The 19,752-nt window shown below is 58.3% G+C and overlaps 1 protein-coding gene across 1 annotated transcript in view; it reads right to left on the bottom strand.

Annotated features, from left to right (window-relative positions):
* LOC140357020 (rho GTPase-activating protein 12-like) overlaps positions 1 to 19,752 on the bottom strand; it is a 112,040-nt gene that overhangs the window by 30,620 nt on the left and 61,668 nt on the right. The gene's annotated exons all lie outside the window — the stretch shown is intronic.

Here is a 19,752-nt window from a genome sequence, read left to right as displayed (position 1 = left end):
ACGACACCACCCTCATCACCATGACGACACCACCCTCATCACCATGACGACACCACCTTCATCACCATGACGACACCACCCTCATCACCATGACGACACCACCCTCATCACCACCCTCATCACCATGACGACACCGCCCTCATCACCATGACGACACCGCCCTCATCACCATGACAACACCGCCCTCATCACCATGACGACACCGCCCTCATCACCATGACGACACCACCCTCATCACCATGACGACACCACCCTTATCATCATGACGACACCACCCTCATCACCATGACGACACCACCCTCATCACACCCTCATCACCATGACGACACCGCCCTCATCACCATGACGACACCGCCCTCATCACCATGACGACACCACCCTTATCACACCCTCATCACCATGACGACACCGCCCTCATCACCATGACGACACCACCCTCATCACCATGACGACACCACCCTCATCACCATGACGACACCACCCTCATCACACCCTCATCACCATGACGACACCGCCCTCATCACCATGTCGACACCGCCCTCATCACCATGACGACACCACCCTCATCACCATGACGACACCGCCCTCATCACCATGTCGACACCGCCCTCATCACCATGACGACACCGCCCTCATCACCATGTCGACACCGCCCTCATCACCATGACGACACCGCCCTCATCACCATGACGACACCGCCCTCATCACCATGACGACACCGCCCTCATCACCATGTCGACACCGCCCTCATCACCATGACGACACCGCCCTCATCACCATGACGACACCGCCCTCATCACCATGACGACACCGCCCTCATCACCATGTCGACACCACCCTCATCACACCCTCATCACCATGACGATACCGCCCTCATCACCATGTCGACACCACCCTCATCACCATGACGACACCGCCCTCATCACACCCTCATCACCATGACGACACCACCCTCATCACCATGACGACACCACCCTCATCACCACCCTCATCACCATGACGACACGGCCCTCATCACCATGACGACACCGCCCTCATCACCATGACGACACCACCCTCATCACCATGACGACACCACCCTCATCACCATGACGACACCACCCTCATCACACCCTCATCACCATGACGACACCACCCTCATCACCATGACGACACCGCCCTCATCACCATGACGACACCACCCTCATCACCATGACGACACCACCCTCATCACCATGACGACACCACCTTCATCACCATGACGACACCACCCTCATCACCATGACGACACCACCCTCATCACCACCCTCATCACCATGACGACACCGCCCTCATCACCATGACGACACCGCCCTCATCACCATGACAACACCGCCCTCATCACCATGACGACACCGCCCTCATCACCATGACGACACCACCCTCATCACCATGACGACACCACCCTCATCACCATGACGACACCACCCTCATCACACCCTCATCACCATGACGACACCGCCCTCATCACCATGACGACACCACCCTCATCACCATGACGACACCGCCCTCATCACCATGTCGACACCACCCTCATCACCATGACGACACCGCCCTCATCACCATGACGACACCGCCCTCATCACCATGACGACACCGCCCTCATCACCATGACGACACCACCCTCATCACCATGACGACACCACCCTCATCACCATGACGACACCACCCTCATCACACCCTCATCACCATGACGACACCACCCTCATCACCATGTCGACACCGCCCTCATCACCATGACGACACCACCCTCATCACCATGTCGACACCGCCCTCATCACCATGACGACACCGCCCTCATCACCATGACGACACCACCCTCATCACCATGTCGACACCGCCCTCATCACCATGACGACACCGCCCTCATCACCATGACGACACCGCCCTCATCACCATGACGACACCGCCCTCATCACCATGACGACACCGCCCTCATCACCATGACGACACCGCCCTCATCACCATGACGACACCACCCTCATCCCACCCTCATCACCATGACGACACCACCCTCATCACCATGTCGACACCGCCCTCATCACCATGACGACACCACCCTCATCACCATGACGACACCGCCCTCATCACCATGACGACACCGCCCTCATCACCATGACGACACCACCCTCATCACCATGACGACACCACCCTCATCACCATGACGACACCACCTTCATCACCATGACGACACCACCCTCATCACCATGACGACACCACCCTCATCACCACCCTCATCACCATGTCGACACCGCCCTCATCACCATGAAGACACCGCCCTCATCACCATGACGACACCGCCCTCATCACCATGACGACACCGCCCTCATCACCATGACGACACCGCCCTCATCACCATGACGACACCGCCCTCATCACCATGACGACACCGCCCTCATCACCATGACGACACCACCCTCATCACACCCTCATCACCATGACGACACCGCCCTCATCACCATGACAACACCACCCTCATCACCATGACGACACCACCCTCATCACCATGACGACACCGCCCTCATCACCATGACGACACCGCCCTCATCACCATGTCGACACCGCCCTCATCACCATGACGACACCACCCTCATCACCATGACGACACCGCCCTCATCACCATGACGACACCGCCCTCATCACCATGACGACACTGCCCTCATCACCATGACGACACCACCCTCATCACACCCTCATCACCATGACGACACCACCCTCATCACCATGACGACACCGCCCTCATCACCATGACGACACCGCCCTCATCACCATGACAACACCGCCCTCATCACCATGACGACACCACCCTCATCACCATGACGACACCACACTCATCACCATGACGACACTACCCTCATCACCATGACGACACCACCCTCATCACCATGACGACACCACCTTCATCACCATGACGAGACCACCCTCATCACCATGACGACACCACCCTCATCACCACCCTCATCACCATGACGACACCGCCCTCATCACCATGACGACACCACCCTCATCACCACCCTCATCACCATGACGACACCGCCCTCATCACCATGACGACACCGCCCTCATCACCATGACAACACCGCCCTCATCACCATGACGACACCACCCTCATCACACCCTCATCACCATGACGACACCACCCTCATCACACCCTCATCACCATGACGACACCGCCCTCATCACCATGACGACACCGCCCTCATCACCATGACGACACCGCCCTCATCACCATGACGACACCACCCTCATCACCATGACGACACCACCCTCATCACACCCTCATCACCATGACGACACCGCCCTCATCACCATGACGACACCACCCTCATCACCATGTCGACACCGCCCTCATCACCATGACGACACCGCCCTCATCACCATGACGACACCGCCCTCATCACCATGACGACACCGCCCTCATCACCATGACGACACCGCCCTCATCACCATGACGACACCACCCTCATCACACCCTCATCACCATGACGACACCGCCCTCATCACCATGTCGACACCGTCCTCATCACCATGACGACACCGCCCTCATCACCATGACGACACCGCCCTCATCACCATGACGACACCGCCCTCATCACCATGACGACACCGCCCTCATCACCATGTCGACACCGCCCTCATCACCATGACGACACCGCCCTCATCACCATGACGACACCGCCCTCATCACCATGACGACACCGCCCTCATCACCATGTCGACACCGCCCTCATCACCATGACGACACCGCCCTCATCACCATGACGACACCGCCCTCATCACCATGACGACACCGCCCTCATCACACCCTCATCACCATGACGATACCGCCCTCATCACCATGTCGACACCACCCTCATCACCATGACGACACCGCCCTCATCACACCCTCATCACCATGACGACACCACCCTCATCACCATGACGACACCACCCTCATCACCACCCTCATCACCATGACGACACGGCCCTCATCACCATGACGACACCGCCCTCATCACCATGACAACACCGCCCTCATCACCATGACGACACCGCCCTCATCACCATGACGACACCACCCTCATCACCATGACGACACCACCCTCATCACCATGACGACACCACCCTCATCACACCCTCATCACCATGACGACACCACCCTCATCACCATGACGACACCGCCCTCATCACCATGACGACACCGCCCTCATCACCATGACGACACCACCCTCATCACCATGACGACACCACCCTCATCACCATGACGACACCACCTTCATCACCATGACGACACCACCCTCATCACCATGACGACACCACCCTCATCACCACCCTCATCACCATGACGACACCGCCCTCATCACCATGACGACACCGCCCTCATCACCATGACAACACCGCCCTCATCACCATGACGACACCGCCCTCATCACCATGACGACACCACCCTCATCACCATGACGACACCGCCCTCATCACCATGACGACACCACCCTTATCATCATGACGACACCACCCTCATCACCATGACGACACCACCCTCATCACACCCTCATCACCATGACGACACCGCCCTCATCACCATGACGACACCGCCCTCATCACCATGACGACACCACCCTCATCACCATGACGACACCACCCTCATCACCATGACGACACCACCCTCATCACACCCTCATCACCATGACGACACCGCCCTCATCACCATGTCGACACCGCCCTCATCACCATGACGACACCACCCTCATCACCATGACGACACCGCCCTCATCACCATGTCGACACCGCCCTCATCACCATGACGACACCGCCCTCATCACCATGACGACACCACCCTCATCACACCCTCATCACCATGACGACACCGCCCTCATCACCATGACGACACCGCCCTCATCACCATGACGACACCACCCTCATCACCATGACGACACCACCCTCATCACCATGACGACACCACCCTCATCACACCCTCATCACCATGACGACACCGCCCTCATCACCATGTCGACACCGCCCTCATCACCATGACGACACCACCCTCATCACCATGACGACACCGCCCTCATCACCATGTCGACACCGCCCTCATCACCATGTCGACACCGCCCTCATCACCATGATGACACCGCCCTCATCACCATGACGACACCGCCCTCATCACCATGACGACACCGCCCTCATCACCATGACGACGCCGCCCTCATCACCATGTCGACACCGCCCTCATCACCATGACGACACCACCCTCATCACCATGACGACACCACCCTCATCACCATGACAACACCACCCTCATCACACCCTCATCACCATGACGACACCGCCCTCATCACCATGACGACACCACCCTCATCACCATGACGACACCGCCCTCATCACCATGTCGACACCACCCTCATCACCATGACGACACCGCCCTCATCACCATGACGACACCGCCCTCATCACCATGACGACACCGCCCTCATCACCATGACGACACCACCCTCATCACCATGACGACACCACCCTCATCACCATGACGACACCACCCTCATCACACCCTCATCACCATGACGACACCGCCCTCATCACCATGTCGACACCGTCCTCATCACCATGACACCACCCTCATCACCATGTCGACACCGCCCTCATCACCATGACGACACCACCCTCATCACCATGTCGACACCGCCCTCATCACCATGACGACACCGCCCTCATCACCATGACGACACCACCCTCATCACCATGTCGACACCGCCCTCATCACCATGACGACACCGCCCTCATCACCATGACGACACCGCCCTCATCACCATGACGACACCGCCCTCATCACCATGACGACATAGCCCTCATCACCATGACGACACCACCCTCATCACACCCTCATCACCATGACGACACCGCCCTCATCACCATGTCGACACCGTCCTCATCACCATGACACCACCCTCATCACCATGTCGACACCGCCCTCATCACCATGACGACACCACCCTCATCACCATGTCGACACCGCCCTCATCACCATGACGACACCGCCCTCATCACCATGACGACACCACCCTCATCACCATGTCGACACCGCCCTCATCACCATGACGACACCGCCCTCATCACCATGACGACACCGCCCTCATCACCATGACGACACCGCCCTCATCACCATGACGACACCGCCCTCATCACCATGACGACACCGCCCTCATCACCATGACGACATAGCCCTCATCATCATGACGACACCACCCTCATCACCATGACGACACCGCCCTCATCACCATGACGACACCACCCTTATCATCATGACGACACCACCCTCATCGCCATGACGACACCACCCTCATCACCATGACGACACCACCCTCATCACACCCTCATCACCATGACGACACCGCCCTCATCACCATGACGACACCGCCCTCATCACCATGACGACACCACCCTCATCACCATGACGACACCACCCTCATCACCATGACGACACCACCCTCATCACACCCTCATCACCATGACGACACCGCCCTCATCACCATGTCGACACCGCCCTCATCACCATGACGACACCACCCTCATCACCATGACGACACCACCCTCATCACACCCTCATCACCATGTCGACACCGCCCTCATCACCATGACGACACCGCCCTCATCACCATGACGACACCGCCCTCATCACCATGACGACGCCGCCCTCATCACCATGACGACGCCGCCCTCATCACCATGACGACGCCGCCCTCATCACCATGTCGACACCGCCCTCATCACCATGACGACACCACCCTCATCACCATGACGACACCACCCTCATCACCATGACAACACCACCCTCATCACACCCTCATCACCATGACGACACCGCCCTCATCACCATGACGACACCACCCTCATCACCATGACGACACCGCCCTCATCACCATGTCGACACCACCCTCATCACCATGACGACACCGTCCTCATCACCATGACGACACCGCCCTCATCACCATGACGACACCGCCCTCATCACCATGACGACACCACCCTCATCACCATGTCGACACCGCCCTCATCACCATGACGACACCACCCTCATCACCATGTCGACACCGCCCTCATCACCATGACGACACCGCCTTCATCACCATGACGACACCACCCTCATCACCATGTCGACACCGCCCTCATCACCATGACGACACCGCCCTCATCACCATGACGACACCGCCCTCATCACCATGACGACACCGCCCTAATCACCATGACGACACCGCCCTCATCACCATGACGACACCGCCCTCATCACCATGACGACACCGCCTTCATCACCATGACGACACCACCCTCATCCCACCCTCATCACCATGACGACACCACCCTCATCACCATGACGACACCACCCTCATCACCATGTCGACACCGCCCTCATCACCATGACGACACCACCCTCATCACCATGACGACACCGCCCTCATCACCATGACGACACCGCCCTCATCACCATGACGACACCACCCTCATCACCATGACGACACCACCCTCATCACCATGACGACACCACCTTCATCACCATGACGACACCACCCTCATCACCATGACGACACCACCCTCATCACCACCCTCATCACCATGTCGACACCGCCCTCATCACCATGAAGACACCGCCCTCATCACCATGTCGACACCACCCTCATCACCATGACGACACCGCCCTCATCACCATGACGACACCGCCCTCATCACCATGACGACACCGCCCTCATCACCATGACGACACCGCCCTCATCACCATGACGACACCGCCCTCATCACCATGACGACACCGCCCTCATCACCATGACGACACCACCCTCATCACACCCTCATCACCATGACGACACCGCCCTCATCACCATGACAACACCACCCTCATCACCATGACGACACCACCCTCATCACCATGACGACACCGCCCTCATCACCATGACGACACCGCCCTCATCACCATGTCGACACCGCCCTCATCACCATGACGACACCACCCTCATCACCATGACGACACCGCCCTCATCACACCCTCATCACCATGACGACACCACCCTCATCACCATGACGACACCACCCTCATCAAACACTCATCACCATGACGACACCACCCTCATCACCATGACGACACCACCCTCATCACCATGACGACACCACCCTCATCACCATGTCGACACCGCCCTCATCACCATGACAACAACACCCTCATCACCATGACGACACCACCCTCATCACCATGACGACACCGCCCTCATCACACCCTCATCACCATGACGACACCACCCTCATCACCATGACGACACCACCCTCATCACCACCCTCATCACCATGACGACACCGCCCTCATCACCATGACGACACCGCCCTCATCACCATGACAACACCGCCCTCATCACCATGACGACACCGCCCTCATCACCATGACGACACCGCCCTCATCACCATGACGACACCGCCCTCATCACCATGACGATACCACCCTCATCACCATGACGACACCACCCTCATCACCATGACGACACCACCCTCATCACACCCTCATCACCATGATGACACCACCCTCATCACCATGACGACACCGCCCTCATCACCATGACGACACCGCCCTCATCACCATGACGACACCGCCCTCATCACCATGACGACACCGCCCTCATCACCATGACGACACCACCCTCATCACCATGACGACACCACCCTCATCACACCCTCATCACCATGACGAAACCGCCCTCATCACCATGACGACACCGCCCTCATCACCATGACGACACCACACTCATCACCATGACGACACCACCCTCATCACCATGACGACACCACCCTCATCACACCCTCATCACCATGACGACACCGCCCTCATCACCATGACGACACCACCCTCATCACCATGACGACACCGCCCTCATCACCATGTCGACACCGCCCTCATCACCATGACGACACCACCCTCATCACCATGTCGACACCACCCTCATCACCATGACGACACCACCCTCATCACCATGACGACACCACCCTCATCACCATGACGACACCACCCTCATCACACCCTCATCACCATGACGACACCGCCCTCATCACCATGACGACACCACCCTCATCACCATGACGACACCACCCTCATCACCATGACAGCACCACCCTCATCACCATGTCGACACCGCCCTCATCACCATGACGACACCACCCTCATCACCATGACGACACCACCCTCATCACCATGACGACACCGCCCTCATCACACCCTCATCACCATGACGACACCGCCCTCATCACCATGACGACACCGCCCTCATCACCATGACGACACCGCCCTCATCACCATGACAACACCGCCCTCATCACCATGACGACACCGCCCTCATCACCATGACGACACCGCCCTCATCACCATGACGACACCACCCTCATCACCATGACGACACCACCCTCATCACCATGACGACACCACCTTCATCACCATGACGACACCACCCTCATCACCATGACGACACCACCCTCATCACACCCTCATCACCATGACGACACCGCCCTCATCACCATGACGACACCACCCTCATCACCACCCTCATCACCATGACGACACCGCCCTCATCACCATGACGACACCGCCCTCATCACCATGACGACACCGCCCTCATCACCATGACGACACCGCCCTCATCACCATGACGACACCACCCTCATCACCATGACGACACCACCCTCATCACACCCTCATCACCATGACGACACCGCCCTCATCACCATGTCGACACCGCCCTCATCACCATGACGACACCGCCCTCATCACCATGACGACACCGCCCTCATCACCATGTCGACACCGCCCTCATCACCATGTCGACACCGCCCTCATCACCATGACGACAACGCCCTCATCACCATGACGACACCGGCCTCATCACCATGACGACACCGCCCTCATCACACCCTCATCACCATGACGACACCGCCCTCATCACCATGTCGACACCACCCTCATCACCATGACGACACCGCCCTCATCACCATGACGACACCACCCTCATCACCATGACAACACCACCCTCATCACCATGACGACACCGCCCTCATCACACCCTCATCACCATGACGACACCGCCCTCATCACCATGTCGACACCACCCTCATCACCATGACGACACCGCCCTCATCACCATGACGACACCACCCTCATCACCATGACAACACCACCCTCATCACCATGACGACACCGCCCTCATCACACCCTCATCACCATGACGACACCGCCCTCATCACCATGACGACACCACCCTCATCACCATGACGACACCACCCTCATCACACCCTCATCACCATGACGACACCGCCCTCATCACTATGTCGACACCGCCCTCATCACCATGACGACACCGCCCTCATCACCATGACGACACCGCCCTCATCACCATGACGACACCACCCTCATCACACCCTCATCACCATGTCGACACCGCCCTCATCACCATGACGACACCACCCTCATCACCATGTCGACACCGCCCTCATCACCATGACAACACCACCCTCATCACCATGACGACACCACCCTCATCACCATGACGACACCACCCTCATCACCATGACGACACCACCCTCATCACACCCTCATCACCATGACGACACCGCCCTCATCACCATGACGACACCGCCCTCATCACCATGACGACACCGCCCTCATCACCATGACGACACCACCCTCATCACACCCTCATCACCATGACGACACCACCCTCATCACCATGACGACACCACCCTCATCACCATGACGACACCGCCCTCATCACCATGACGACACCACCCTCATCACCATGACGACACCACCCTCATCACCATGACGACACCACCCTCATCACCATGACGACACCACCTTCATCACCATGACGACACCACCCTCATCACCATGACGACACCACCCTCATCACACCCTCATCACCATGACGACACCGCCCTCATCACCATGACGACACCACCCTCATCACCACCCTCATCACCATGACGACACCGCCCTCATCACCATGACGACACCGCCCTCATCACCATGACGACAGCGCCCAAATCACCATGACGACACCGCCCTCATCACCATGACGACACCACCCTCATCACCATGACGACACCGCCCTCATCACCATGACGACACCGCCCTCATCACACCCTCATCACCATGACGACACCGCCCTCATCACCATGTCGACACCACCCTCATCACCATGACGACACCGCCCTCATCACCATGTCGACACCACCCTCATCACCATGACGACACCACCCTCATCACCATGACGACACCACCCTCATCACCATGACGACACCGCCCTCATCACCATGTCGACACCACCCTCATCACCATGACGACACCACCCTCATCACCATGACGACACCACCCTCATCACCATGACGACACCACCCTCATCACACCCTCATCACCATGTCGACACCACCCTCATCACCATGTCGACACCGCCCTCATCACCATGACGACACCGCCCTCATCACCATGACGACACCGCCCTCATCACCATGACGACACCGCCCTCATCACCATGTCGACACCGCCCTCATCACCATGACAACACCACCCTCATCACCATGACGACACCACCCTCATCACCATGACGACACCACCCTCATCACCATGACGACACCACCCTCATCACACCCTCATCACCATGACGACACCGCCCTCATCACCATGTCAACACCGCCCTCATCACCATGACGACACCACCCTCATCACCATGACGACACCACCCTCATCACACCCTCATCACCATGACGACACCGCCCTCATCACCATGTCGACACCGCCCTCATCACCATGACGACACCGCCCTCATCACCATGACGACACCGCCCTCATCACCATGACGACACCGCCCTCATCACCATGACGACACCGCCCTCATCACCATGACGACACCACCCTCATCACCATGACGACACCGCCCTCATCACCATGACGACACCACCCTCATCACCATGACGACACCACCCTCATCACACCCTCATCACCATGACGACACCGCCCTCATCACACCCTCATCACCATGACGACACCACCCTCATCACCATGACGACACCACCCTCATCACCATGACGACACCACCCTCATCACACCCTCATCACCATGACGACACCGCCCTCATCACCATGTCGACACCGCCCTCATCACCATGACGACACCACCCTCATCACCATGTCGACACCGCCCTCATCACCATGACAACACCACCCTCATCACCCTGACGACACCACCCTCATCACCATGACGACACCGCCCTCATCACACCCTCATCACCATGACGACACCACCCTCATCACCATGACGACACCGCCCTCATCACCATGACGACACCGCCCTCATCACCATGACGACACCGCCCTCATCACCATGACGACACCGCCCTCATCACCATGACGACACCGCCCTCATCACCATGACGACACCACCCTCATCACACCCTCATCACCATGACGACACCACCCTCATCACACCCTCATCACCATGACGACACCGCCCTCATCACCATGTCGACACCGCCCTCATCACCATGACGACACCGCCCTCATCACCATGACGACACCACCCTCATCACACCCTCATCACCATGACGACACCACCCTCATCACACCCTCATCACCATGACGACACCACCCTCATCACACCCTCATCACCATGACGACACCGCCCTCATCACCATGACGACACCACCCTCATCACCATGACGACACCGCCCTCATCACACCCTCATCACCATGACGACACCACCCTCATCACACCCTCATCACCATGACGACACCGCCCTCATCACCATGACGACACCGCCCTCATCACCATGACGACACCACCCTCATCACACCCTCATCACCATGACGACACCACCCTCATCACACCCTCATCACCATGACGACACCGCCCTCATCACCATGACGACACCGCCCTCATCACCATGACGACACCACCCTCATCACACCCTCATCACCATGTCGACACCACCCTCATCACCATGTCGACACCGCCCTCATCACCATGACGACACCGCCCTCATCACCATGACGACACCGCCCTCATCACCATGTCGACACCGCCCTCATCACCATGACAACACCACCCTCATCACCATGACGACACCACCCTCATCACCATGACGACACCACCCTCATCACACCCTCATCACCATGACGACACCGCCCTCATCACCATGACGACACCGCCCTCATCACCATGACGACACCGCCCTCATCACCATGTCGACACCGCCCTCATCACCATGACGACACCACCCTCATCACCATGACGACACCGCCCTCATCACCATGACGACACCGCCCTCATCACCATGACGACACCACCCTCATCACCATGACGACACCGCCCTCATCACCATGACGACACCACCCTCATCACACCCTCATCACCATGACGACACCACCCTCATCACCATGACGACACCGCCCTCATCACCATGACGACACCGCCCTCATCACCATGACAACACCGCCCTCATCACCATGACGACACCACCCTCATCACCATGACGACACCACACTCATCACCATGACGACACTACCCTCATCACCATGACGACACCACCCTCATCACCATGACGACACCACCTTCATCACCATGACGAGACCACCCTCATCACCATGACGACACCACCCTCATCACCACCCTCATCACCATGACGACACCGCCCTCATCACCATGACGACACCACCCTCATCACCACCCTCATCACCATGACGACACCGCCCTCATCACCATGACGACACCGCCCTCATCACCATGACAACACCGCCCTCATCACCATGACGACACCACCCTCATCACACCCTCATCACCATGACGACACCACCCTCATCACACCCTCATCACCATGACGACACCGCCCTCATCACCATGACGACACCGCCCTCATCACCATGACGACACCGCCCTCATCACCATGACGACACCACCCTCATCACCATGACGACACCACCCTCATCACACCCTCATCACCATGACGACACCGCCCTCATCACCATGACGACACCACCCTCATCACCATGTCGACACCGCCCTCATCACCATGACGACACCGCCCTCATCACCATGACGACACCGCCCTCATCACCATGACGACACCGCCCTCATCACCATGACGACACCGCCCTCATCACCATGACGACACCACCCTCATCACACCCTCATCACCATGACGACACCGCCCTCATCACCATGTCGACACCGTCCTCATCACCATGACGACACCGCCCTCATCACCATGACGACACCGCCCTCATCACCATGACGACACCGCCCTCATCACCATGACGACACCGCCCTCATCACCATGTCGACACCGCCCTCATCACCATGACGACACCGCCCTCATCACCATGACGACACCGCCCTCATCACCATGACGACACCGCCCTCATCACCATGTCGACACCGCCCTCATCACCATGACGACACCGCCCTCATCACCATGACGACACCGCCCTCATCACCATGACGACACCGCCCTCATCACACCCTCATCACCATGACGATACCGCCCTCATCACCATGTCGACACCACCCTCATCACCATGACGACACCGCCCTCATCACACCCTCATCACCATGACGACACCACCCTCATCACCATGACGACACCACCCTCATCACCACCCTCATCACCATGACGACACGGCCCTCATCACCATGACGACACCGCCCTCATCACCATGACAACACCGCCCTCATCACCATGACGACACCGCCCTCATCACCATGACGACACCACCCTCATCACCATGACGACACCACCCTCATCACCATGACGACACCACCCTCATCACACCCTCATCACCATGACGACACCGCCCTCATCACCATGACGACACCGCCCTCATCACCATGACGACACCGCCCTCATCACCATGACGACACCACCCTCATCACCATGACGACACCACCCTCATCACCATGACGACACCACCTTCATCACCATGACGACACCACCCTCATCACCATGACGACACCACCCTCATCACCACCCTCATCACCATGACGACACCGCCCTCATCACCATGACGACACCGCCCTCATCACCATGACAACACCGCCCTCATCACCATGACGACACCGCCCTCATCACCATGACGACACCACCCTCATCACCATGACGACACCGCCCTCATCACCATGACGACACCACCCTTATCATCATGACGACACCACCCTCATCACCATGACGACACCACCCTCATCACACCCTCATCACCATGACGACACCGCCCTCATCACCATGACGACACCGCCCTCATCACCATGACGACACCACCCTCATCACCATGACGACACCACCCTCATCACCATGACGACACCACCCTCATCACACCCTCATCACCATGACGACACCGCCCTCATCACCATGTCGACACCGCCCTCATCACCATGACGACACCACCCTCATCACCATGACGACACCGCCCTCATCACCATGTCGACACCGCCCTCATCACCATGACGACACCGCCCTCATCACCATGACGACACCACCCTCATCACACCCTCATCACCATGACGACACCGCCCTCATCACCATGACGACACCGCCCTCATCACCATGACGACACCACCCTCATCACCATGACGACACCACCCTCATCACCATGACGACACCACCCTCATCACACCCTCATCACCATGACGACACCGCCCTCATCACCATGTCGACACCGCCCTCATCACCATGACGACACCACCCTCATCACCATGACGACACCGCCCTCATCACCATGTCGACACCGCCCTCATCACCATGTCGACACCGCCCTCATCACCATGACGACACCACCCTCATCACCATGACGACACCACCCTCATCACACCCTCATCACCATGACGACACCGCCCTCATCACCATGACGACACCACCCTCATCACCATGTCGACACCGCCCTCATCACCATGACGACACCGCCCTCATCACCATGACGACACCGCCCTCATCACCATGACGACACCGCCCTCATCACCATGACGACACCGCCCTCATCACCATGACGACACCACCCTCATCACCATGACGACACCGCCCTCATCACCATGTCGACACCGCCCTCATCACCATGACGACACCGCCCTCATCACCATGACGACACCACCCTCATCACACCCTCATCACCATGACGACACCGCCCTCATCACCATGACGACACCGCCCTCATCACCATGACGACACCACCCTCATCACCATGACGACACCACCCTCATCACCATGACGACACCACCCTCATCACACCCTCATCACCATGACGACACCGCCCTCATCACCATGTCGACACCGCCCTCATCACCATGACGACACCACCCTCATCACCATGACGACACCGCCCTCATCACCATGTCGACACCGCCCTCATCACCATGTCGACACCGCCCTCATCACCATGACGACACCACCCTCATCACCATGACGACACCACCCTCATCACACCCTCATCACCATGACGACACCGCCCTCATCACCATGACGACACCACCCTCATCACCATGTCGACACCGCCCTCATCACCATGACGACACCGCCCTCATCACCATGACGACACCGCCCTCATCACCATGACGACACCGCCCTCATCACCATGACGACACCGCCCTCATCACCATGACGACACCACCCTCATCACACCCTCATCACCATGACGACACCGCCCTCATCACCATGTCGACACCGTCCTCATCACCATGACGACACCGCCCTCATCACCATGACGACACCGCCCTCATCACCATGACGACACCGCCCTCATCACCATGACGACACCGCCCTCATCACCATGTCGACACCGCCCTCATCACCATGACGACACCGCCCTCATCACCATGACGACACCGCCCTCATCACCATGACGACACCGCCCTCATCACCATGTCGACACCGCCCTCATCACCATGACGACACCGCCCTCATCACCATGACGACACCGCCCTCATCACCATGACGACACCGCCCTCATCACACCCTCATCACCATGACGATACCGCCCTCATCACCATGTCGACACCACCCTCATCACCATGACGACACCGCCCTCATCACCATGACGACACCACCCTTATCATCATGACGACACCACCCTCATCACCATGACGACACCACCCTCATCACACCCTCATCACCATGACGACACCGCCCTCATCACCATGACGACACCGCCCTCATCACCATGACGACACCACCCTCATCACCATGACGACACCACCCTCATCACCATGACGACACCACCCTCATCACACCCTCATCACCATGACGACACCGCCCTCATCACCATGTCGACACCGCCCTCATCACCATGACGACACAACCCTCATCACCATGACGACACCGCCCTCATCACCATGTCGACACCGCCCTCATCACCATGACGACACCGCCCTCATCACCATGACGACACCACCCTCATCACACCCTCATCACCATGACGACACCGCCCTCATCACCATGACGACACCGCCCTCATCACCATGACGACACCACCCTCATCACCATGACGACACCACCCTCATCACCATGACGACACCACCCTCATCACACCCTCATCACCATGACGACACCGCCCTCATCACCATGTCGACACCGCCCTCATCACCATGACGACACCACCCTCATCACCATGACGACACCGCCCTCATCACCATGTCGACACCGCCCTCATCACCATGACGACACCACCCTCATCACACCCTCATCACCATGACGACACCGCCCTCATCACCATGTCGACACCACCCTCATCACCATGACGACACCGCCCTCATCACCATGACGACACCACCCTTATCATCATGACGACACCACCCTCATCACCATGACGACACCACCCTCATCACACCCTCATCACCATGACGACACCGCCCTCATCACCATGACGACACCGCCCTCATCACCATGACGACACCACCCTCATAACCATGACGACACCACCCTCATCACACCCTCATCACCATGACGACACCGCCCTCATCACCATGACGACACCGCCCTCATCACCATGTCGACACCGCCCTCATCACCATGACGACACCGCCCTCATCACCATGACGACACCGCCCTCATCACCATGTCGACACCGCCCTCATCACCATGACGACACCGCCCTCATCACCATGACGACACCGCCCTCATCACCATGACGACACCACCCTCATCACACCCTCATCACCATGACGACACCGCCCTCATCACCATGACGACACCGCCCTCATCACCATGACGACACCACCCTCATCACCATGACGACACCACCCTCATCACCATGACGACACCACCCTCATCACACCCTCATCACCATGACGACACCGCCCTCATCACCATGTCGACACCGCCCTCATCACCATGACGACACCACCCTCATCACCATGACGACACCACCCTCATCACACCCTCATCACCATGACGACACCACCCTCATCACCATGACGACACCACCCTCATCACCATGACGACACCGCCCTCATCACCATGACGACACCACCCTCATCACCATGACGACACCACCCTCATCACCATGACGACACCACCCTCATCACCATGACGACACCACCTTCATCACCATGACGACACCACCCTCATCACCATGACGACACCACCCTCATCACACCCTCATCACCATGACGACACCGCCCTCATCACCATGACGACACCACCCTCATCACCACCCTCATCACCATGACGACACCGCCCTCATCACCATGACGACACCGCCCTCATCACCATGACGACAGCGCCCAAATCACCATGACGACACCGCCCTCATCACCATGACGACACCACCCTCATCACCATGACGACACCGCCCTCATCACCATGACGACACCGCCCTCATCACACCCTCATCACCATGACGACACCGCCCTCATCACCATGTCGACACCACCCTCATCACCATGACGACACCGCCCTCATCACCATGTCGACACCACCCTCATCACCATGACGACACCACCCTCATCACCATGACGACACCGCCCTCATCACCATGACGACACCGCCCTCATCACCATGTCGACACCACCCTCATCACCATGACGACACCACCCTCATCACCATGACGACACCACCCTCATCACCATGACGACACCACCCTCATCACACCCTCATCACCATGTCGACACCGCCCTCATCACCATGTCGACACCGCCCTCATCACCATGACGACACCGCCCTCATCACCATGACGACACCGCCCTCATCACCATGACGACACCGCCCTCATCACCATGTCGACACCGCCCTCATCACCATGACAACACCACCCTCATCACCATGACGACACCACCCTCATCACCATGACGACACCACCCTCATCACCATGACGACACCACCCTCATCACACCCTCATCACCATGACGACACCGCCCTCATCACCATGTCGACACCGCCCTCATCACCATGACGACACCACCCTCATCACCATGACGACACCACCCTCATCACACCCTCATCACCATGACGACACCGCCCTCATCACCATGTCGACACCGCCCTCATCACCATGACGACACCGCCCTCATCACCATGACGACACCGCCCTCATCACCATGACGACACCGCCCTCATCACCATGACGACACCGCCCTCATCACCATGACGACACCACCCTCATCACCATGACGACACCGCCCTCATCACCATGACGACACCACCCTCATCACCATGACGACACCACCCTCATCACACCCTCATCACCATGACGACACCG

Source organism: Eucyclogobius newberryi, unplaced genomic scaffold, assembly GCF_026437365.1.
Source record: "Eucyclogobius newberryi isolate DKJ021-1_F unplaced genomic scaffold, fEucNew1.0.hap1 SCAF_120, whole genome shotgun sequence".
Lineage (NCBI taxonomy): Eukaryota > Metazoa > Chordata > Actinopteri > Gobiiformes > Gobiidae > Eucyclogobius > Eucyclogobius newberryi.
The sequence above is the reverse complement of the archived record's forward strand: the minus strand, read 5'-3'. Positions and strand labels throughout refer to the sequence as shown.